This window comes from Homalodisca vitripennis, chromosome 4, assembly GCF_021130785.1.
Source record: "Homalodisca vitripennis isolate AUS2020 chromosome 4, UT_GWSS_2.1, whole genome shotgun sequence".
Lineage (NCBI taxonomy): Eukaryota > Metazoa > Arthropoda > Insecta > Hemiptera > Cicadellidae > Homalodisca > Homalodisca vitripennis.
The window spans coordinates 140,468,974-140,494,562 of NC_060210.1; positions in this window are offsets into that span (position 1 = coordinate 140,468,974).

The following is a 25,589-nucleotide window of genomic DNA, read 5'->3' on the forward strand; positions in this document are numbered from 1 at the left end:
GTACTTTTGTTTTGTAAAAATGGCGAGCAAATTGAATTATAAGCTATATGGTGTATCTTTACGCTTGTTAAAATTTAACCATGCGTTTCATTATTCCATTTTCAATGTATAGAAAGAGTTAAAATTGCTATGGATTTATAGATTGCATGGAATTTACATATGATCAGAAATCAGAATTTAAAGAGGGAGGCAACAGTTCTTCATCTACTCTCCCTGCCGAGTTATGGATTTCATTCTAATGTACCCACAAGCCTGAGAACCAGTGAATCAGTTCTTTGGATTTTGCTGACAATTTCATTAGCAGTTAAAGACTGTCAACTGTTTTTTCTGCTTTTTATTATTTTTAAGGAGTGGTTGTTTTATTTGAGTGTCAGTTCAGCAGTGGCTGAGGTCACTTGAACATGTGGCTTTTCGCTTTTACGCGTTAAAAGGTGCACCTTGATGTAAAAATAAATACAGTTTTTTAAAAAGCTTTAATTTTTATAATTCTATTCATGTAACAGAACACAACGTGTTATACACATGTAATATAGCTTTATATATTTCAATAAATATAACTGTTGTAAAAGCGAATACTGGTCATATTATTTGTAAATAATGTAATATCTAAAATAATTTGTAATTTTGAGGAAATATTTTAAAAAAATCCCTTGCATGGTAAAATGAGAGATACATTTTAAAGCTACAAATTTATTATACTAGACAATTGTATCGTATTACATGACAAGGCTTTTGGCTATGTTTTCTTGGCTAAGACTTAGCACTTCCCGTTATTCTTATACATATTTTCTCCCTCACTTACATCTTCTTTCTTCTTCCCCTGCCTATGTCCTTCTTTTTTTCCGTTTCCATCTTTTCTATAAATTTTCTAACTCTTTTTGAGTTAGAACTCAGATAATTCATTAATACAGATTTTTCCTATGAGCGATATAATTTGTAGATTATATATAATTTTCCTTTCTTGATATTAAATCCAGTAAATGTCCAGATTTAAAATATAGGAAACGTTTCATAGAACAGAGGTACGTTTAATTACATTTCTTATAGGGAAAATGTATATCGCTATATATTTTAGATATATAACACAAAATAGTAACTAAACTTTTTATATCTAAGATATGAAAGAAACTTTTAATCAAGATAGAATGGTATATAGGAAACATCAATTTTCAAATATTCAAAATTCAATAAATTATACTGAATACCATTCATATATTCCAATTAATGATAATGAAACTACAACCCTCGATGTTAGACAGTCGTTTGTCAGTAAGTGAGTTTTCTGTAAGAACACAAATAAATCAAGAAAGCAATTTCGGGACTGACAAGCTGTCATTTTGCTGACACCGACACTCAGACTCTTGAACAACGCCACGAGTTTTAGTGTTCTTACTATATTTACCTCTTTTACCATGTTCCTATTGTTGCAATTCTTTTACAATTACCATGGGAATATCATCCTTATTATTGTAACAAGTTTCCAGACAACGGTCATAGATGCGTTTGTGGTTATGAATCCTATTAGTAAACACTATGCCACTTGGTAGCTAAGGTGTTAAATAAAAGTACTTGACTCCAAAAGTAGGTAAGCCCCTGTTCGCTCTACTTACTTAAAAATGACTTTCAGTTATCGACTGATGCTGAAAATGATAATTGCTTACATAATTTAAAGTATTAATTACATTTGAGAATTGAAAAAATGTCATTTCGTAAGTCGTTCATCTTCAATGAATAAGATTTTAAATATGATACTAATCACTTAGAAAATAATAATATAAAAATTTTATATAAATTATTGTCAATGTTAGGATAATTTATCGTAACTTAATTTGGTTTCCGTTCAGGTATTTATGGGTCTATTAACCTCATCATAATATAAATTATAATTTTAAGTCAAAATATAAAAATTATTTAAAGCTAAATGTATTTTTCTCTCTCACATTTTTAAAAGTTGTTTGAAACAAATTTGGTAAAATAAATCCATTTAAATATTTTATTTTTACAATCCTCTTCAACCGAGATAGTGATGAATAAGATTACAAGGAAGAAGTCTGTGAAGAATAACATTGTTGAAAACTACTACCTCATACTTCACCCTTCTTTATTTTTACAAAATCTTTGTAGTGAAGAGTATACATTTTGGTAAGACTCTACTCTTACTACATTGCCAAAAACTGTAAGCTTTTCCAATTCATTTTTTTTTTTTTCAAAACATACTAAGAATCCAATGTTACATTTTAAGAGGCACATTGAACATTTCTATTAGTTAACTTTGTAATCTGTCACAATTATTAATATTTCCCACTTCATTAACAATTTATTCTAATATCCAAAAATCGCAGGAATGATAAACTTGTAATTGATCGAATGTAATTGATCATTAGTGGGGATAATATTGTTCTATCTCTTAGCTGGCACATCATCATTGTAACATTGATTATAACCTAATTAAAATTATAATTTCTAATTATAACCTAAATCTCATTTACCATATTCAAATATTTTGTCAGAATCCTTAACATTGAAATTTTGATCGTTATTATACAAAATTTATTATTATTAGGTAATACATATAAAATTGAATTTAAATATTCACTAATCATTTTAGAGAAATCAGCACCAATTATACACACGTTAATTAAATTTGTATCAGTGGCAAAAGCCTGATTTTATTTCAATAAACATTGAATCACAAAAAGTACTTTACAAATACACATATGTGTGTGTGTGTGTGTGTGTGTGTGTGTGTGTGTGTGTGTGTGTGTGTGTGTGTGTGTGTGTGTGTGTGTGTGTATTACACATGTATATATGTAAATTACGTATATTATCTGCTTTAACTGTCTGTCTTCTTTTTATCATCTAGCAGTTATCTAACTGGAAGATGACGAAAATAATTTTGTTTATTTCAACACATAAAACGTAAAGTTGCATACTTTACTCTAATGCATCATATGATGATCCAAGCTAATTACTCGGACAATGGACAATGTTGCTAACTCGCCGACTGTAGTGAAACGACTCCAGTCGATTTGGTCCCATTACAGAAATTGTGGACCGCAATGAAAGAAACCAACCCTAATGTTCATACGTAATACGAAATCATAAAAAATTAATTAAAACTTGGGAGATATTTTATTTTGTTACAGTTTTACAGATGGGAAATTTCTAAGGCTGATAGTACTAATGATTTTTTTAAGTTTCTATAATATAGGCCAAGAAACGAGCTGTTTGCCACTAAACGCCATTTTGTAATTTTATTTAAAAAAATTATTTCTACTACTAGTGAAGCTACAGATACCTTTGCACATAGGTTATGATAAGTGAGAGGAATAGTGAAAACAATATTGTGTAATCGGCTAGTATTAACAAAATGGCGCCTGTAAAAATGTGTAAAGTCAAGTAACAAAAACACTAGTATACATATAAAAAAGTAAAAGATACAAACTATTTTGGAATATATATTCAGCTATAACATTAAAAGTACGCTGGCACAAGCCGGGAGCCACAAACATTATTGTCAGTTGAGCATACCTGTTGCAAGGGATATTATTAGTAGTAATTTGTCAATTGTAGTTCGATAAAATGGTAATACAATAATTTTAAAGTAGCATCGTGACAGACTTTAACAATTTCGGTGTTATGAAGTATCACAAATATTGGGCGAAATTTTAGTTCGTTTATTGGTGAATTGGAGTCAACTAAGTTAATACCAGAGATAGATATTTTACTATTAAAACATGGAGTATGGATTAGTATCATCAAATTTAAAAAGCTAAAAATGAACGGCTACAATTGGTTTAAAAAGAATAATAACCGTTAAAGAGCTGGCGTAGTTGTACGTCACTGTTATCAGTGTGGCTTTGTGTGTTGAGGAGGAGAGGGTCGTTATCAGATCAGCTGACGTCTTGAAGTTGAATGTCAGGGTCAATGACATGGAATGTACTTCAACCTGATCGCTGTTTATCGTATACAAATTTGCACTCAAGCTAATTTTGTTATTAGTATTAGTACTGTTCGAGGTGAGTTTGCTATGCATAATATTGTTTTTAGGATACATTGGTATGAATATTTTAATACTTCTGAGCTAGATACCTACTGATGATGTATTTGTTAGATTAATTTCAGTAAAAAATGTAATAGCTTTAGTTTTTGTAATAAAATATTCAAGCAAAGTTGCTCGCACAAGTACTGTTTGTTTAGAGATGACTGTAATCGATGCATTATTCTTAAAAATGAATACAAATGTTTTAGAAAATTTAATATTTATTACTTTTCAATCCAAAACATGATTACAGTAGGCCTACATATAAACTCTCGAAAAAATTCAGAAAAGGAAAAAGATATATAAATGATTGAAACATATATGCTTGTAGGATAAACAAATATTTAATTAGTTTGAAGAGTAAATTAAATGCAGATTTAAAACTAGCTAAGTCCAAATTGAAAACAATCTTCAATGGTATAACACTCATTGAGTTTTGGGGATTATTTGATTAGTAGGAAACTTTTGAAAAAAATCAGGTTTCTGGATTATTTGGTATGACTTCGGCTAAATACAGGGCGTTTCAAAAAGGACTTTACAACTTTGAAAATTCATATAAAATTTATTAAACAAGGAACAGAGCTGGTTTTGGTGTTTGCTTTAAAGGAACAGGACAGGACAGTTCAAGTTTTGACTCGCGTAGTCCGCTAGTGCCTAATCGAGCCGCACAAGCGCTAGTGACAGTTACGTTAAACATGGCTGCCTTCACTGGACCGGAGCGTGCTAGTTGTGTGTTTTGGTTTGAAGAATCGAAGTCTGCGACAACAGTTCAGCGTAATTTTCGTACCAAGTACCTAAAGATCCTCCTAGTAGGCCTACAATTTATGAGTGGCATAGTTGTTTTGTAGAAACAGGGTGCTCAGTGAAACATAACAAAATCCCCAGGCCGTCCAAGCACATCTTACGAAGTCGTTGAGCAAGTGAGACAATGTTTTGTAAATAGCCCTACGAAATCGACCCGGCGTGCATCTCGTGAGCTGCAAGTACCACATACGACGGTTTGGCGTTTGTTAAGAAAACGTTTGCACTTGAAACCATACCGATATTCGCTTTTACAAGCAATTAAAGACACTGATAAGATTGCCCGTTGGAACTTCTGTGTGGATATGTTAAATCGAGTGGATGATGATGAACATTTCTTGGACAACATAATATTTTCTGAAGAGTCCACTTTTCACTTAAGCGGCAAGATAAACACACATAACTGTAGGATTTGGTGCAGCGAAAATCCACATTAAACATTACAACATATTCGTGATAGCCCAAAAGTGAACGTTTTTTGTGCGTTGAGCAAGAGGAAATTGTACGGCCCCTTTTTTTCCAAGAGAGAACCATCAATGGGATAGTGTACATTGATATGTTGCATCAATTTTTAACACCACAGATCGATAAGGATTACCGAGAACGAAATGTTTTCTTTGTGCAAGATGGCGCACCACCACACTATCTGACTGACGTCCGGGATTTTCTAAATGACCGCTTCCCAGGTCAATGGATTGGCCGTGATGCGCCAATTGCATGGCCCCCCTGTTCCCCAGACCTGACACGGCTAGATTTTTTCTTCTGGGGTTTCATAAAAGATATGGTGTACGTACCTCCTTAGCCGGCCAAGAAAGATTTTTAATTAAAAGTGATAATTAAACACAAAAATAAACAACTCGCCCCATATTAATAAAAAAACTTAAATATGTTGTAAAAAATAAAATATTACAGCTATACAATTAATCCTTAAAATTAGAAACATCTGGTTGAGAAAACGACCAGTTTTTAATTTAAACGCAAAAATTATTTATGTTTTGTGCTTTCTTTATTTCCTCCGGTAATATATTGAATAATTTTGGACCGCTATACTGAAAAGAATGTTTAAATAAAGACTTTCAACGTTCTGAACATTCTACGATCAATGCTTCTGATCAAATATAAAAGATCTGTTGTCCCAGTGTTTCCGCTACGCAAATAAAATAATCTCAAAACTTTAAAAACATAAAGATGCTGGATGGGTAAAACCTTCATATCAATAAATAGAGGAAAAGAGCTTTCCCTTTTTTGTTTTCTTAGAATTAATCTTATAAAGTGGTTTTGTATAACTCTTAATCTTTCAATTATGTACTTGTGGGTCCCTCCCCAACAAATCACACCATATTGCAATTCTATTAATGAAAATAGATTCTATTAATGAAAAATAAATACTCCTTAAGAGTTGTGTACTACAATTAATATTTGTTAAAAAGTAAAATTTTCTAAGTGATGATTTTAATTTAGTTTGAACTGTTTTTACGTGTCCTTCCCAGTTTAAATTTTGATCAAGAACTACCCCTAAATATGTAAAACTTGATTCCTTCGCAATGCATTCGCAACTGCATTTTTCGTTTATGCAATCTAAACTATGATACTTTAAAACTGTACTTAACTCAAAACCCTTAAAATCAAAATTTACATACTTCGTATTTTTCACATTTATGTACATTTCATTTTTGGAACACCAATTTCTCAGTGTATCTTTTTTCAAGATCTTCTGTTATTCGGTTTGTCAAAATGTCAATACTTTTGCTTGTGTAAAATAGCGCCACGTCATCCGCAAACGCACTAGGTTTTCCAAAGAAATTTAATTTAAGCATGTCGTTTATAAATACAAGAAAAAGGGATGCAGAAATGACAGATCCCTGTGGAACTCCGCGCTCAATCCTTAAAGGTCCATTAAGGCAGTTTCATATGCGGACTCGCTGCTGACGGCCCGTGAGGAAAGTACGGAACCAGCTGAGTGCTACTCCTCTTACCCCTGCTGCCTCCAACTTCACAAGCAATATTCTATGATTTATCAAATCAAAAGCCTTCTTAAAGTCAATAAATAAGCCCGTGGCCTTATTTCCACTGTTTAAACTGCTATAAATCAGATCCGTTACATTTATGAAAGCATCCTCTGTATTTTTGCCTTTTCTAAAACCATATTGATCTTTACTAAAAAAGATATACTGTTCAAATAGTTAATAAGCCTAACTTTCATTAATTTTTCAAACATTTTAGAAACAACAGATAACAAACTAATAGGACGTAGATTGTCTAATTTTATTGAAATTCCTTTTTTTACATAGGGACTACTACACTTGTTTTTAGTCTGTCAGGACATACCCCAGTGTGAAAACTCAAATTAATTATATGTGATAAAACCCGTGATATAACGTCGGGTACTAGCTTAATCAAATTAGTATTTATATTATCAAAACCGCTAGACTTCTTGTTTTTCAAACCTCTTATTACTTCCAACACTTCATTCTCTTTGGTTGGTAATACATAAAAAAAGATAAAATATGGTTGAGGTGGACAGGTCCGACTCTACCAACATTCTCTTGAACTGACTGTACCTTGATAAAATAGTTGTTTACCTCATGGGCGATTATATCCGGCTCTGTTATCAGTTCTCCGTTATCTAGCTCTACTCGGTCAATATTTTTACTTTTATTTACTCCTGTTAAACTATTTATTATTTTCCATTGTTCTGCTGAATCATTTTTACACGACAAAAGTTTTTGTGCAAAGTAAGCCTGTTTTGTTTCATTTATTTCTTGTTTCAAATTTTCACTAAAACGATTAAAATAATTTATATAGTTCCGATCATACAATCTTTGTTTCAATATTTTATATAAATGTTTTTTTTCTATTCAGTTTTGACAGAATTGTTGCATTAATCCATGGACTAAATTTTTTAGCCCTGTACAGCTTTTCATGTATACCTCCAGACCTCTTACAACTATTTATAATATTACTGAAAATATCATGGAAAGTATTAAAACATACATTTACATCAGTATTCATAAAAATATTCTCAAAGGACATTTTATTTTGTTTTCTTTTTAATAAAACATAATCGGTAGAAAACATTTCATTGGGACGGTTATTCTTGTTTATATTTAGATAATAACTACGTTTATTGTTTGAAAATACTTTTAAGCCAAGCAGGCAATGATCTGTTAAATTAATGTCAAACACTGTAGTAATAAAACGCGATAAATCTTTACATCTGATAAAAATATGATCCAAACACGAAATGTCTGGAGAGTAATTCTAGTTGGGCAAGTAATACTTTGAGAGAATCCTAAACCATTCAACATTGTTAAATAGTGCTGAGTTGTCTGTGAACCGTCTAGTAAGTCTATGTTAATGTCACCTACAATAATTGAGTTATTTCCTACATTTGACAAATGTGTAAAAAAATTCATTAATAAAATTGTATCCACTAAAAGCCTGTAGTCTATAAATACAAATTAGATTAAAGAAATAATTATTGAATTCAAGTTTCAAAAACAAAACATTAGCAGTAATCAGATTTCACATTTAAATTAGTTACACATATTTCATCAGCGACATAGCAAATTACCCCTCCCGATCGGTACGTGTCATTGCATTAATGCACGGTGTTGTACCCTTGAATATGAAACAAATCAACTTCGTCGCTACTTATCCAAATTTCAGACATAATTAAAATGCTAATTTTCTTTTTAATTTGGCTTAGTTCTAAAATAAAAGCATTGAAGTTTTTCCTTAAGCTCCGTATGTTAGCATAAATTAAATCATAACTTTGCTCGTTATATTCTCCAACCAAAAACTTATTTAATGAATATGAATAGTTAGTCATAATTTTTTATTTTGTATGTCAAGTTAAAGTATTTTTAGTATGAGTGGTCTACAAATTAAGTGTACTTAAAAACAATTTCCATTTACGGTAATAAAACAAAATAATTTTACTGTATTTACATAAGTTTTAATACTATATTAGTGTTTATTTGAGCTTATCAATGTCCTCGAAGTTGCTGATTCTTTTAACAGGTTCTCCTGGAGCTTTCCTGGCAAAAAAACTTGGCGTCCCTGCAACAGGCATAGGTGTAGCCGATTTCACGACACTTCTGCTTCAATTTGGACAAAAGTTGCTTGTTCTCGGGCGACAAATGGTCTTTTATGTAGACTCGCTGACTTGGGAAGCGCTGATTCACCTGCTGGGCTGTCAACGGTGGTTTCCTCATCCTGTACTTAGTGATCCACTCTTCTTTCTTAGTCCTGTTGACGAAACTGCACGACCAGCGCAGTATCCCTGTCTTTACTGAAGGAAGGGACTCGGTGAGCGGCGGAGATGCCACCGACGAGGACCTCGACCCCGATGGCTGCACCCACATCCTTCACCAAAACATCGACACTCTCGTGTTTGGTTGCAGGGAGACCACGTATCTCAATATTTTTCACTCTTGAGTATTGTTCCATATTTCGCATTTTTCACGCAACTCTCTCACTTCGTTAATAAGGAAGATGTTGTTTGTGTTTATTTCTTCATTTTTTTTAATCAATTCAGCAAATTGTGCAGTTAACTTTTCCATTAATTTACAGGAAGAGTCCATTTTATCAGACATAAATTGCAGAGACGATGACAGCTAGTTTACATCTTCCCTAAATGCTACTATCTCTGTGAATACCTCCTTTTTGAAAGACTCCATTTCAGTAAAAACATATTTTTTAAAGCCTTCCATTACCTTAAGTAAGAAGTTCTTGCTTAGCTCACATGATGCAGTAGATTTTGCGCTGCTTTGTGAAGATGAAGCCCTGCACTCTTTACATTTGAAGTCCTTAGTTGACCGTGTTTTCTTATCATCTCTGATGCAATCCCCATGAAATACATAACCACATGATCCTGTGCACTTTACATCACTCTCATCATTAGAAGATTTTCTACAGACGCCACAAATTGCCATTTTTTACGACTTATAAAAGAAAACTATATGGCAAAGACAGGAAAAGACACGCGCGTAACACGAGGCTCGTATAATCTTGAAACAGATAAGGAGCTCTTATCGGCTCGTCTGATAGAGCTGGACTGGTGGGTTGAATTGGAGGGTTGACCTTGTAGAGCAGCAACTTTACTATATAAAAGACATAGTGTTTTATATCTAATGACTGTTTGTTTATCAATCTTGCCTTGTTAAATATACATAAAGAAAGTATTTTGATGTGTACTAAATTCAGCATAAATAAATCGTTCAACCTAATTTTGATTAATTTGAAAATAATATTAAATTTATTATATTGTTGGCTTATAATTCTTATTGTGTCCCAAAACTACGTTCTAGTAAATAACGTGTGGTGCTAAATCTCCACAGCAGCTCGACGTTTATGTTTGTGCTTCAGAACAAATGGTCGAGCAATTACGGTGAACCAGCCGCCTTTTTAAATAAACATGTAACTTTCTATGTCTTTTGCTTAACAATGTTTAAACTGCACATTTATCCTACAAGTCTGGTAGTACTGATTTGGTAGAACGATTGGAAATTCACAAATGGACATTCACATAATCATGTTTATTTATCAGTTTATCGTCATTTTTACTCCCTTAATTACACACTTATGTATACATATATTATATTACACGGATTATTATACGTATGAAGATTATATAATTGATAGCCTGATAATTGGTTCACTTACTCGAATCAACCGACGTACAATGTTCTATAACATAACGTGATGGACCTTCAAAATATACTAGACCAATAAGGAATCCCTAATTTAAGAAATTGCAATAATTTCCTGGAAATGTAAGATATTTTAAACTGCAGTATGGACTTAACATTCATTTTAAACTGTCAACAACTAATGTCTATCCTTTCTAACTATAAATAAATACTGTATTTTATGTTACATCACCAAATATATATTTATGCGTATTTTACCTAAACTGTATTATTTTAATGTATTTTATAACATCGTTAGCGACCCGTTACGGCTTTGCACGAATCCAATACACCTTTTAGAAATATACTTCTATATTGAATGATAAACAATCATTGAATTTTGTCTTTAAGACTCATGTTGATTAAAATCTTCCCATGAAACTTTGAAATAACCTAATGTACTAATCTGGCCAATAATAACCAATCGCCTTACCAATGAAATGATATTATGAAATGAGGTAATTTATAATCATTTAAGGCAACGTGAAATGGCAACATAGAGTGTTATCCATGTAAATACACTGAACATTCAAAGCTTATCCTGCAACATTGAATGATTGATCCTGTGACTTATTCCAGTCAGTATTGTTCATTTTAATATGAAGTTTTTAAAAGATTTTACTAGTAATCTTGTCCCACTGCATACTTTAAGGGGATTACGGTTACGTAGTAATATTATGGGATTTCCCCTCCAATTTCTATTTCAATTCTACTTTCCTTCCTAAATTAAATTGTTGAAAAATAAAAAGTGTATCTTAATATTTTAGAAAAATAAAATAACAATAACTGCCAATGTCGATTATCTAAAAATACACTAAGATAGTAACTCTACTAATCAGTTCTACATTGCCTTAGTTAAAGATTATTTTAATTTATTATATTATATATTTCATTATTATAATCCAATATGAAGTGCGGTGTGATGCCCACTTGACCAGTTGAAGCACAGGTGCCGTTCTTTGGTCATATGTCGCGCAACAAGAATACGCGTCCTTTTAAACGCAATATCTATTTACCTAAGTATTGATCAAAATGTTTTGCTTAAAGAGCAACTTGACCTAATCTTTACATATATATATATATATATATATATATATATATATATAATACATTGGTGGGATACTTTATTGATGTAAATTGGTTGGAAAATGCTAATGAAATGTAAAAAAGAGCAAAGTTTTTATTGTAGGCTATTCTTTTGAGATTATGTTACCGCGGAATTTTTTGTAAGCTTTTTCGTAATATCCAATCCATAATACATTATTTTATTTTACGCCATATGGTTTAGTCTTTAGTCAGTATTAACAATGAATGCGCATAAAACTATCAATTTTCCCATTATACAAGCCTGTTTCTACATTTGCTGTTTACAATATTGATGTATCTACGAACCTGCCTTGTTTTATCAGGAAGCCGACCGTTTAAAAATCCGTTGAGGAGTTTAAAAATTATCAATTCACAAGCAGACGAACAGAAAAAGCGACTTTAATTTATACTTTCTATTTATTATGTTTACTTCCGTAAAAAGTTCAGTATAGTATTAAAACAGTAAAAAAATTCCAAAATTTGGTCTAGCATATCGCAAATGTCTTTATAGAAAAGTATGTATTGAATTCTCATTTAGATTTTATTACGTGTAACTAAAGCATCCTTGACAAACAAAGCTAGAAGTAATATTACTCGACATAAATAGTATACGTTTAAAGTGTATAACAAGATATAGTACTGAAACACACGTATTTCCATCTCTGCCAAACTGTACGTCGAGCGCCTCTTTACACTCTGAAACACATAGAAAGGGTAAGATATATTTAAAGGCTTTCCTTTGTGGAAGCAATCTTGCGGAACATCGTCAGTGAACACTGAGAGAGATGTGACATGGGTTTTATATTTTAGGTTTCCAGGAAATTTAAAAAAATGTCTCTTGTAATATACTTATATATCAGATTTAGATAGGAGAATACATCCTATCGTGGCCTTGCACATCTCAAGAGGTTAATGATATATAGCACCACACAAATCATTCGGACATCGGAGATATTCATAAGAAAACACTTAAATACAAAAACTTTTAAGAGTGTTAAAGATAACGCGTATCCCATACGTAGCATAAATTAATATTTTATTATTAGTTTTCACAATTATATAATGGTACAAAATAGTGATACTAACTACATTAATAACTAATCGGCCTATACTACCTCGGTAACACAAGGTCACTAACATTCCTAGTTCCTAGTTTATTAGATCACCGCTGAACAGCGCTCCATTTTACTTTAACAAAACCACTGTGAGACTCAATAATTGAGTTCTTGTTATTTTGGCATCTGCTGAAGAGGGGTTCACTAGCTTTAGTATTGGTTATTGGAACGTTATATGCTGACAGTGCTATTAACGCTTGAACGTCAGCGTTGATTTACAAGAGATTGACACCGTCAGTAATATAGTTTTAGATTTTAGGTTTGGAACCTCATAGGTCTAATGTACGTATTTAGCGATATCAAACAACAAATTTATTTTGTAAAAATTTAAGATTTGTTATATGATTAATGACATATACACATATAAAACCTGTTATCTTAAGCTTTATTTATTTATTCCTGTCATTTCTCTTAAGTACTCTAATTGCCTCCACAGAGTCTGTAGCGCATAGGCGTGCCAGGATTTCACATAAAATAATACTACCACTGTACTGAATTAGAATACATGTAATTGGCCATTAATATATATATATAATATTATAATATTAATATATATAATATATAATATATATATATATATATATATATATATTTATATATAAATTGTCGTCGAATGGAAAGACATTTTTAAGGTGTAATCGTGCATATCATCATCTACTTGTTTATAACCAAATCAATATTGTACTTGTATTTGTAATGACTGCTAAAGAAAATCAGTATATTCTTACTACAAGCAAATAACAAGTTTATGCTCGTCAAGGAAGACGCACATTTAGAAAATTTTCAACATATGACGCTCTATAGAGTTATCCCGTATCAATTATATGTATATACGGGTGTACATAAAGTCCTGCACGGGTATAATATTTTCTGAACGATAGCAGATAAATCAACAAGATTTTGTACATCAATACTACACCTAAAAATCTACTTTTTGAAGGAAGTATCAGTTTTCTGTAATATCATGGGGACGTCCCGCAAGGAGTTGGAAGGAAATCTTAAATAGGAGCATAGGTCAATATGCACATCATTTTAAAGGGCTTATCTAGCAGAGTTTAATGCCGCAAATCGCACTCAAAAAGATTGATCCAGTACAAAATGGCGGCTGTTCGAAGGTTTTACTTGGTTACATTTTATTAGTAGCCATACCCAGTAAAACAAAACTGCAACCAAACGAATACTGCAGCTAACTACTACATTATGCTTTTCAGTTGTACAGAAGTGAATTATGACGTTAGTTATCCTCAAGGGTTACAAATTTGGTCCCAATATATTGATAACGGGGAAAACCTGATAACAGTAACAATTAGAAATCTCTTATCTTTGGGTCGCAGTTAGGACTTTCCTATTAGCCAGTCTATTCATAGTAGGCTATTCTAGTTTTCTTGTTTTAGTAGTGCTGTCCATCCTTTCTATCAGTGCGCTTTAGTACAAAAGAGTTTGTCGTATTGCCTGTAGTTCTTCAACTACACTATGTCGCTTGACGAACGTGAACGTATAACACTTCTTATGATGGTTGGTTGGGGAAATAACAGATGATCACACGAGGAAGCATGCCATTTATTTAATGACAACTTTCACGTGAGGCAGCCAATTTCTAGAACAACTGTAGGGAGAACTGTTCAAAAACGCTTTATGGAAACAGGAATTGTTTTCCGATCGTCATAGGTCAGGAAGGCCCGCTACTGCAACAACCGAAGACAACTCTTTAGATGTATTGCAGTCATTTATTGAGAATCCGCAAGAGTCCCTACGCTCAGTTCCCCTGCAAGATTCCCCGTAGCTGCAGTATTCGTTTGGTTGCAGTTTTGTTTTACTGGGGTTATGGCTACTAATAAAATGTAACCAAGTAAAACCTTTGAACAGCCGCCATTTTGTACTGGATCAATCTTTTTGAGTGCGGTTTGCGGCATTAAACTCTGCTAGATAAGCCCTTTAAAATGATGTGCATATTGACCTATGCTCCTATTTAAGATTTCCTTCCGACTCCTTGCGGGACGTCCCCATGATATTACAGAAAACTGATACTTCCTTCAAAAAGTAGATTTTTAGGTGTGGTATTGATGTACCAAATCTTGTTGATTTATCTGTTATCGTTCAGAAAATATTATACCCGTGCAGGACTTTATGTACACACCCTGTATATATACATATATATTTACCAAAATCAACATAACAGACTTGATTCTTCTTTTTAGCCCCCTCGAGATTTTTCCGTATATGTTTTTGCTTTAATTCAGTTATATATGCAAACATACCTTGCAAGACAAATTCACAGAAAATATTGAAGTCAAGGGAATAATTATTAAAACTTAGATCAAATGACGGATAGAGGTTAAGTATAATGGTTTAGCTCGTATATTTAATACCTCTTGGTTAGTTTTTAATTTTTAAAACCAATACAAAACTTTCAATAAGGATTTTTTTTCAAAATTTGTCGATGCTTATTTATATATCCTATTAATTTATTTAGTTTTGGCAGGTTAAAGAATTGATAAAATATGTTAAGGACAGTGAGTATTAAAGTTGAAGAAAAGTCGAAAGTAAATATCTTGCTCAATTGTGTATAAAGTGAGGCAGAGCGTACATAAACAGCCACTGACTCACATTTAATTTTCTACGCCAATGTACCAGTTTTTTAGTAAAAACCGGGTATAGAACCCTAATATAACATCTCTTTTATTACTGTCCAACAAGCATAGATTAAACTTACAGCATCTCTGGGTTTAAATGTGTTAGTTTAAAATTTTTAATATTAATAATACATTAATAATTTATTAATAATAGATTCAATGAAACGTTTTATTGAATTTGTGTAAGCTCTTGCTCCATGGTAATATCTAATACGATATAGAGTATATATTCTAAAAGGAGTATTGTCGGTGGGCCTGAATCAAGAAAAATGTCGCCAAATAACCAAACACATTGTAATATGACTTTTGTATGTGATATGGAAACAACAAGGTTTTGTAAACTTATGATTTATTTATGGAATTTTATTATACGAGCACTAATAAAATTTATGAATTTTAGATTTGTTTAAATTTATTACAGTACGCAAGGTTGTATTAAAAACACAAATAAAATATAAACGTATGAAAAAAGACATGGAACATAAAGCTAGTACTCACATAAAGTTTTGCGGACTTTATTGTCGTCGTGATGTATCTGATAAGATTTTATTTTCTATATGATTCAATTTCAAAGAGGTTTATTTCCATAAATGTTCATAGTCTTTGGGCAAAAACAAAGTTCCAAATATATTGTGTGAATTATATTGATAACTGCATATATTTTTGACGATGGAAGGATTGTGAAAGAAACAGGTGACAGTCGTAGGTGGTTTGTAGACGAATGCAGACGTATTGTAACCTGTATTCTGCACTTCAGTTTTAATGATTAGTGTTGTTTATAGCTTTTTATTAAGTGCATGTTTTAGAGTTAGTGAAGTTGACATACAACATAGTGGTTGTGATTCCTGACTCAGGTGTGTCACAACGCTTTGGTATGATTTGTTTATTTTAACCTAGTTTGTAATTATTATGTATTAGGTTAGTTATTTACCTGAAGAAGAGATCAGATTGCAGGTCTCGAAACGTAGTGTTACAGATTTTTGTTTTAATGAACGATGGTAAATGTCCGGAAAAATCCTGTTTCCTTTACATAAACTTGTGTGTATTCACATATTTTCGTTATCTTATAAATTCGTTTTATACATATAATAAAAATATGAAATAACATAAGTTTTATACTGTACAGAAAATATCCCAATGTGTCTTATAAAAATTATTTTAAAATTGTGATCGGACGCTTAATAATTGCTATACGTTTTTATCATGTTCAACTGTATGATATTTTTATCAAAGATATAAATTATTTAAAGTTAAATTAATGCCTTTTTTATATATTAGGTACTTTATTTTGGGCTAAATACTTAAGGTATTTAAAATACCTATAAAATTTAATTCAGTCCTAAAAGAGGCTAAGTTGAATTTTGTGTACACTAAAATGGTTTAAAACTAGTTTTAATGGTAGCCCTTTTGATTTCAGCCTCATAAACACAGGTTATACTTAAAATATTTTAACAATTTTTTTAAATTGCAAAATCATTACATATGTGTCATTAAAACATATGATTAATACGCCTATTAATGGTTTTTATTATTTTCAATATTTGTATTATACATTGATTTCATAACAAATTCATTTTAATAATAAATTATATTCACATTGCTTCGCTGAATGTTAAAAGAGTCATATTTATTTTACGGAAAATATAATAAATTTATTAGATATGTACTAACTATGCATTTAATATTAGACATCTTCTATAATTATGTGACTCAAACAAAGAGGTAAAAAGTATTTTGGATTTAAATTAGTTTTAGTTGAGGTAAAACTCAAGGTGGTTTCTTTAAAGTCGGCCTGTAAGGAATAATAATTATCGCTAGGGTCATACGTATAGAGAAGAGAGGCTTAAGCTTCACATAACTTAAAATATCAGTTTACGTTAGTTTCAAGGGTGATGTAGGATGTGAATGACTGACAGTGCTTCAATTATGAGTATTTAACTAAATACGAGTAAATAGCTTATTTTATGAGATATTTAACTATTTTAAATTATTATTGTAAAGTCTTATGAAGAATCTTAATTTGGCTCTCAACTGCATGTGTTAATCTTTATAAAACTGTATAGCTTAATTTTGTAATTCCGCTGACATGTATAAAAGTTACGTGAGCATTACTTTTTACTGTAAGAGAAGGATTTAAGTTACTTAAACATCATTAATACACTTTGAAATCCACCCTACATATACGATAGTTAGGGTATTAATAATATTATATACTAATGGCTAATATTCCAATCGGTATTGCGCGCAAACCGAAGACAATATTACGTTCATTTCTTCTATGTAACTGCCATGAACGTAAGACCTAGTGAATATATTTAGATAAATTTGTATGTTCTACTTTTAGGCAAAGTTTTATGCTCTTCTAATAGAATATATTTATACAATATTGTTTTAGAAAGATCTTTATGTTCAAATTTGAAAGATTGCTGTAAAATATTTATACATTGAGGGTGCGTTGTATGTATCTTTTATTATTTAAACTCTTGGTACCGACAAATTTGGCACGTATATGAGATCAATGCCTAAGCTTTTGCCTCTTTAGTGTAAAACACACTAAGAATGTAAAAAAGGCTCACTATTTTTAAATATAAATCTTGGCACTTATTTGATATTTATGATTCTTATAAGGAAAACAAATAAAATAATGATGGTAAGTCGGACCTTTATTTATGTCACGGTGTGTAAATATTCACGTTCAGAATAAAAAAAGTTATAAACTAATATAGTTAAAATACTCTTTAATGTTTGTTATTTAATTTGGACTTCACTATTTTATTTCGTTTGAAATATGTTTTAAACCGTAATTCATTCTCTAAGCGTTACTTGAGTAAATTATATATTATTTAATAACCTATTTGAAATAAAATTCTATTAGATGAGAAATGTCCTAATTAATTTAATTTTGGTTCTTTAAGTATGCGAAATTGCACTAATACATGGAATAGGCCTGTAATTTGTAATTCCTTTCATATTATGGTTTTAAATTATTAGTTGTGCTCTAACTTGTATTATAGAGAAAAAATTTACTGGTCATGTTCCGATAATTAATAAACATAATTAATAGAAGACAGCTGTGCAGTGTATATTTACAAAATGAAAAAAAAACTTTATTTCCTGAAATAAACAAAAATATATTTTTACCAGCAGTGAAACAAAACAAATTAGTGGCATTAAATGGAACACTCAGAAGCAGTATCGTTAAGTAATAGAGCTTAAAACCTAATTACTCTAATTGAGAAAGGCAGAAAAAGTTGTAAAAGAATTTGTGTTCAGTAATACCTTTGTGGTTTATTTTGTAATTGAATCGATGATTAACATCAGGTTTTAATATAATAAGATAAATTCGTAGTACTTTTTTACCAATATCCTTACTTGACAATCACTACGTGTGTGGTTACCTAAACATCCTGCCCACTTCGATTGGAAGAGGCTGGAGCAAAGCTGGTCTCGAGATCTTCTAAGGTTAGGAGGCCCCTACCCCAAACCATACCCATCCTGAATATTCTGGCACCAAAGATACAGTGTAGAGGTTTTCTTAGGAATATGTGCAAATAGACGTTTTAATAGTGTATTATTTTAATGCATTCCTCATTCACAGTGTGATTTTATCAGTTTATATCAATTTTTGTTTGGTAATTTTAAGAAGACTTGTATATCAAATCAAATCAAATTCTTTTATTGCAAGGACAACATGTATGAGTTTGCATAGCAAACGTCAATATTGTACGAGTAATTCTAAAATTTTAAACATTCATACCACATTACCTCATTCAAACATACAGTTTTACAATCACGCATCTTTCATTCCTGGCCAATGAAACCACTTCATACATTGGAGTCAGTCATTCCAATTGTGTGGTCTCCCAGTCGAATTCAAAAAACTCATCTGCATTATAAAATGCATGCGACACCAAAAGGCGTTTGAGACGAGCTTTGAAACGCCTTGGGCGTTGGGGTAGGTTTTTTTATAGAGTTGGGCAGTCTGTTTGAGGAAATTAAACACCTGCTTGCGAAGGCAAGTGTTCACAAACTACCGTTCTGTGTCTTCCCGTTCGGTAGTTTTCTCTGCCTCGTGTCTCATACATGTGTATGTCCCGGCCTCTGGTTAAGGCACATTTGTACATACAAAACATGGTTGTTTCTAAAATGTAGAGACACGGCACGTCAACAGCTGCAATTTCTTGAAAACCGGCCTGCACGACTCTCTGTAATTGATTTTTGCGATGATTCGAAATCGATTTTTTTTTATGTCTGAAAACTCTCTGGAAGTGAGTGTTTGCACACGCTCCCCACAGAACCAGACCGTAGGACAGAATGGGGATAAATCAAGCCGTAATACGCCGTTATCAGTACCTGACTCGGGCAGTATTTTGCTAAAGACCTCAGAACGAAAATTCCTGAGGAAAGTTTGGCACAAAACGTGGTCAATATGATCATTCCAGGTCAACCCTCTATCAAGGTGGTATTCCCAGGAATTTTGAAGAGCAGACTTCGTCCAGTGTGGAGTCCTCCAAGAAAACTGCGGGTTCACTAAGGTTTTCCACCACACGCAAAGAAAAATTCAAAACATTTGATTTTGATGAGTTTGCTGTGAGATTGAGGCTGTTGAAAGTGTTGGACACAGTTGTTGATGTCCAACAAAAGCCTGTTGTTCTAAAACTTCACTGGATTTTCCCACTGAAACAGAGAGTCGTATCATCAGCATACTGCACTAGTTTTTCCATGCCGAAGTGATGATCCTATGTCGTTGACATAAAGCAGGGAAAAAGCACAGGACTGAGTATGGATCCCTGTGGGACACCAATATTTCAGTTTTATTGGCCTGGACAGTTGATTTGAAATTTGGGATCTGTGGCTTAGGAATGAGCTAAGCCATTCAAGGGGCACGCCTCGAATGCCATGAGACTCCAGTTTGTCTAGCAGTGTGTTATGGTCAACGCAGTCGAATGCTTTGGACAGGTCAAGAAAACACACTCATTGTGTGTTTCCGATTTTCTATCCCCTCCACAATCATATCAACAAGACTAACAACTGCGTCAGTTGTCGATTTGCCCTTTCTGAACCCAAATTGGTTCATCAGAGAGCTGATTGTATATTTGTCCAAAAAAAAGAAAGCATTCTTATGAGAAAAAGTTTTTCAAATATTTTGCTCAATACTGGCAAAATGGAGACAGGCCCTATAATTATTGATAGACAGCGGATCGTCTTTCTTAAATATTGGGACAACTTTAGCGACTTTCAGGAGGGAGGGGAAAACTCCACTTTGGAATGAAGAATTTATCAGTTGGGTTAATGGTCTCACTAAGTGCTTGAAGACACTTTTAATGAGCCATGTTGACATAAGATTTAAATCGTTTGATTTTTTGGCTGGGAGCTGCTGAATAATTCGTTTAAGCTCATCCTCAACAACAGGCGCCAACACCATGGAGTCTGTGGGGCTCTGTCTTCGCGCGAGGGGCGTACTTGAGGTTCAGATGGTCGAGGAATCAGCCCACCAGCAACGGTTGCGAAAAACCCGTTTAAACTGGTTTAGCAATCTCAGTTGCATCTTCCTCAAGTTTGTCCCCAATTTTAAATTTTGATTTGCTTGTGAACTTTGTTTTATTGTTAATGATTGCTCCAAGTTGTTTTTGAAATGTTTTTGGAAGAGAGAATTGATTTTGAGACATCATATGCTTTTTGCAGCTTGGATCACTTTTCTGTAAATGCTTTTATATTTCCTAAAAAAAAATTTTGAAGTTGTCATTTGAAGTATTTTTATAAATTTCCGAGAAAAACTTTAATTTTTTTCTCTAGAAACCAAAATGCCTTTAGTGATCCAATGTTTGTTGTTTGATTTTTTTTCGCAAACACTAATTTTTTCTGGTAGGGCAGCAGATGTTAAAATGAAAATTTAGAGTGTCGTTAAACGTTTTGAATTGCTGCTCTACAGGATCAGATGAATTTAGAAAATTCCATGTCTCTTTAGACAGGGAAGTGTTGAGGTGAGCGATGTTTTCTGGCCTTACGTCTCTTACTGTATGTGTACTTTTGGGCTCCCTTTCTAATTTTATTCCACTTATTATGACCTCTTGGCCATAGTGGGTCGGAAATCGCTGTGTCCACCACAGACACTGCGACACCTGAGTGATTGGAGATGACGTTGTCGATAGCCGATTTAGTTGTAGCCGTAACTCTCGTCGGAGTGTTGACAAGCAACTCAAGGTTGAATGACCTCAATAAATCGACTAGTCGAATGGTGGACTGATGACTTTTGTCCAACGCGTCAATGTTAAAAATCCCCCATTACGACGAATTTCTGACGTTGGTTAGTCAGTTTCGTAAGTAAATTGTTCGAATTTTGAAAAGAAAGTGTCCTTACATCCGCTGGGAGACCTGTAAATTCCGATCACTAACAATTTAGATTTGTTTGTTTGCAAATTGATTCCTACTGCTTCAAAGTCTTTTTCGGCTAAATCTTGGATCGGAAAGGGGGAGAAGGGGAGAACATGAAATTTTGTTTCAGAAAAATTGCAACGCCCCCTCCTTTGGAGTGAGGTCGACAAAACGCGCAAGCCAATTTGTAATTTGGAATTTTGTAATGTGCGAGATTTTCCTCGTTAAACCAGTTTTCAGTTACCACAAGGAGATCAGTTTTTTTTTTTGATCCTCGCACATGAGTTGGATTTCTTTCCATTTTGTTGGTTGCTGATTGTGCATTTTGGTGAAGCAGGAGTCTTATTTCAATTTCTGGGTGATTATTTGAGATTTGCCGATTTTGTTTGTTTTTGTTTGTCAATTTGGTCCTATGAGTTGAAGCGGTGGGTCCCTAAAAAAACAGATTCAACATGTGATGTTGATGGTCTAGATTGTCCTTCAGGCACTGTAGCAAGAGGAGCCATTCTCACCACATCCGCGTAACTATCGAGCTGGAAACAGGTGACCCGGGGCGGAGGTGAGCTGACCAGCGGAGGCGGCGGTGGTGGGGTCTCTGCTGGGGTGGCTGGAAGAGTGTTGGAGCTGGGAGCCGGTTGAGTAGGGGGCACTCCAGGCTGTAGCCCTATCCTTGCACGTGCCGAGAGACTCGCCAAATGGTCCAGAATAAGCTCGGCTAGTAGACACTTGCCCTCAGGCCCAAGGTGCATTCCATGCCCAGTGAACCACCGCCTACTGATGGAGTTGAAGTTGAGTAGATGTAGACGTTTGTGTCTGACACACAACTCTTCCATATAGTTGTTCACCAGGCGGGTTTGTTGGTTCACTGGGTGGCGGGCAGGTAGGTCGTGTCTGTGTGGGGAACAGTAGCCAGTAAACACATTGGCCGGGCCTGTGCGGGTGAGGATGCGCTGCTCGAGGTCTCTAAAGATGGTCTGAGACTCTCCGGCTGCGATGTCGTTGGTACCGGCAAGTATGACGCAGCAGCTCCTCGATGGCAGTGGTGATGCAGATGTAACAGCTCCCAGCTTGGCCCCAGGCTTGCAGATACCCGCCACTGAAGTCCTCCGATCCACTCGTTGTTGGAGAAGAGCTGCTAGACCACGCGCGTGGCTGTCACCCTCGATCACCACTGAGCTGAAATCCAAGGTTTTCGTGACCCCATGTTGTCTGATTGCAATAGGCTAGTTTTCACTCTATTGTTATTTTTTTCGTCTTGCATGTTGTTTCTTCTTTGCTTTGTTTAATATTTGTACTATTAGACTTTATATTCTTGTTGACTTCTTATATGTCTTGGACTGTATATATCTTGGATTATTAAAATGCAAAGATTTTTCACTTAGGTAAATACAAAGTTGATGACAAACTGTTCCCATGAGGTCTTCTGTAATTCACATAACGATATGTAACATTGTTCAACATAAACATTAACAGTTTAAATATAAAAGTGAATTATAAGAAACATCCATTTGAATATGCTCATTTACAACATTTTGAAATGAAAAAACATTTATTGATTAGATTATTCAACACGATGTAACCCCTAGATGGACTATTTGATTGTAATTTCTAAAAAATATTAGACTCCTACTCTTTTGTTAATTAATTACGCTTCACACCAGGAAGATTCTCTTCGGGCTTGATTTGACATGACTAAGTGTTTCAATAACAAATACAACATTAAAAGGTTATAGTTTTTGCATAAAAATGTCCAAAAATGTATCCATACTGTAAAATTCCGCTTTAGTTAAGGCCGTAAAAGTATGTAGTTAAAACAGTTTTTCTAATTAAGTTCCTCTAACATGTAACATTTTAGTTTTTGATACAAATGTATTACTGTGGTCTTATAAGTTAATCTATAGTACAAATTTATAAAAAATACTATATTTTTTATCAAAAAAATACAGATCGTTTGAGTTATAACTCATTGAACACGGAGTCCGAGTATAGATCGGGCTAGCACGCTTGCCGTTGTATACGGAGCCCGACCTATACTCGGGCTTCAATACGTTTAGGTTTTCGGTAAAAGAAGTTGAGTTTAGTTGTTTCAGACTATTTCCTATGTTATATTGTTTGTAAGTATACGTCTTTTTTATGACAAGTAACAGTTGTGCAGCTGTAAAAATAGTATTTTCAACTATTGCACAACTGCTTAGTTACGTAACCAACTGACGACGCAGTGATGCGAGCATTGTTATTTATAAACAAAGTTCCATTGTTACTGAATAAAGTGATAAATGTTGGTTTAGTGATGGCTTAGTTTATTTTGATTGGTTTCTTAGTGATACAAGTCTTATTTTTCTTGATCATTGTGTAAAATGAGTAATCAATTAGGCAAAATAACGGTGCGCATGATACGTGATATGATGTCAGATTCTGAGCATGATTTGGAGGAGGATGATCGTATTCTTAATGGAAATAAAAAGAAATTTATGATTCTGGATTTTAGGGTAAGTTTTTCAACGACAATGATCCTGATCCAAATTTTAAGGTTAGGCCTAATGATCAAGACGTGAATGATGCTGAGTATAATTATGACAGGCCTTCCATTAGCACTAACATGAATACTTTCTTTCTTTTCTGTTATTTTATATCAAAAATATTAGGTGGTTAAAAAACCGTCTATACCGTTGTTTAAACCGTTTAGGTGATTAAAAAATAATACGTATATACAAAGTTACAATTTTTCAAATTTTATTTTTTCCTATAATTTTGTTTACTTCATAATTTTGTTCAAATAGTTATTTTATCATAAACAAGGCACGTTTTTTAAAACTGCATGTTCTGCCCTTTAATTTTATATGTAATATGTTAAGTTAAAAAAGTCATCATAATTAAAAAAAAACTTTTAATCATAAAAATGCCAGTATACTGGGTAAATTCAATGTTATAGGCTTTGGGTTCAATGTGTTAAGATTTCATAAGATATTTACTCTTATTTATTTAATGATTACTATACGCTTCTAACATATATATATATATATAAAATGTATAATGAAAGGGTACATACAGAATACATTTTCGTAAAAGTCAATTGCTCAATGTTACTGTATTGTTTATTTTCACAATAATAGCTGTGTAAAGAAGTTACGAATAACATAAAATACAATTTTCTTTTACCCTTATGAAGTACAGTAAGCCACTTTGATCTTACGTTATCCTCCCTTATTTAGCGAAGGTAAACCTACCTAGCCGCACGATACGACAGGATTTACACTACTATTAAACTTTGTATCAGTGTTAAGTTGAACCCTTACTTGGCTTAAGTTGTCCCTTAATGTTGAAGAGTTTTATGTGATTTTATTTTCCAATTTCTCTAGCTTTTCAATCATTAAAAATGTCTTACAAAAACCTATAAGACTTTTATACGCACTATATTACTACTAAGGCATACGTGCGTGACACATAGCTTTTTTGTAATCTAAGACATGTAGGGTAATATATTTTTGACAAAGTTCTTGGTGAATTCTTAGTGAATAGCTGGAATTTTTCTTAGTAAAAATTTACTATCTGGAGAACTTCTTGTCAGCCGACATGTTCTTGTTGTCATGAGCAGTACAGTACAGAAATATTTATACATATGAAATAAAAGCAATATTGTGAAAAACCACCGTTAAGTTTGAAAAACTCGCTTGTTTCTAAACCTCGGATTAATCTGCCACTCGGGATATACTTATATTACTTAATTATACTATTTCAATGAAAATGCTACAAAGGCATGAGAGGAAGTTAAACTTATTATCTGCGACTGGCTTGTTGTAAAGGTTTACACCAGACATGTGGGTGCAATCAATATTCTATAAAA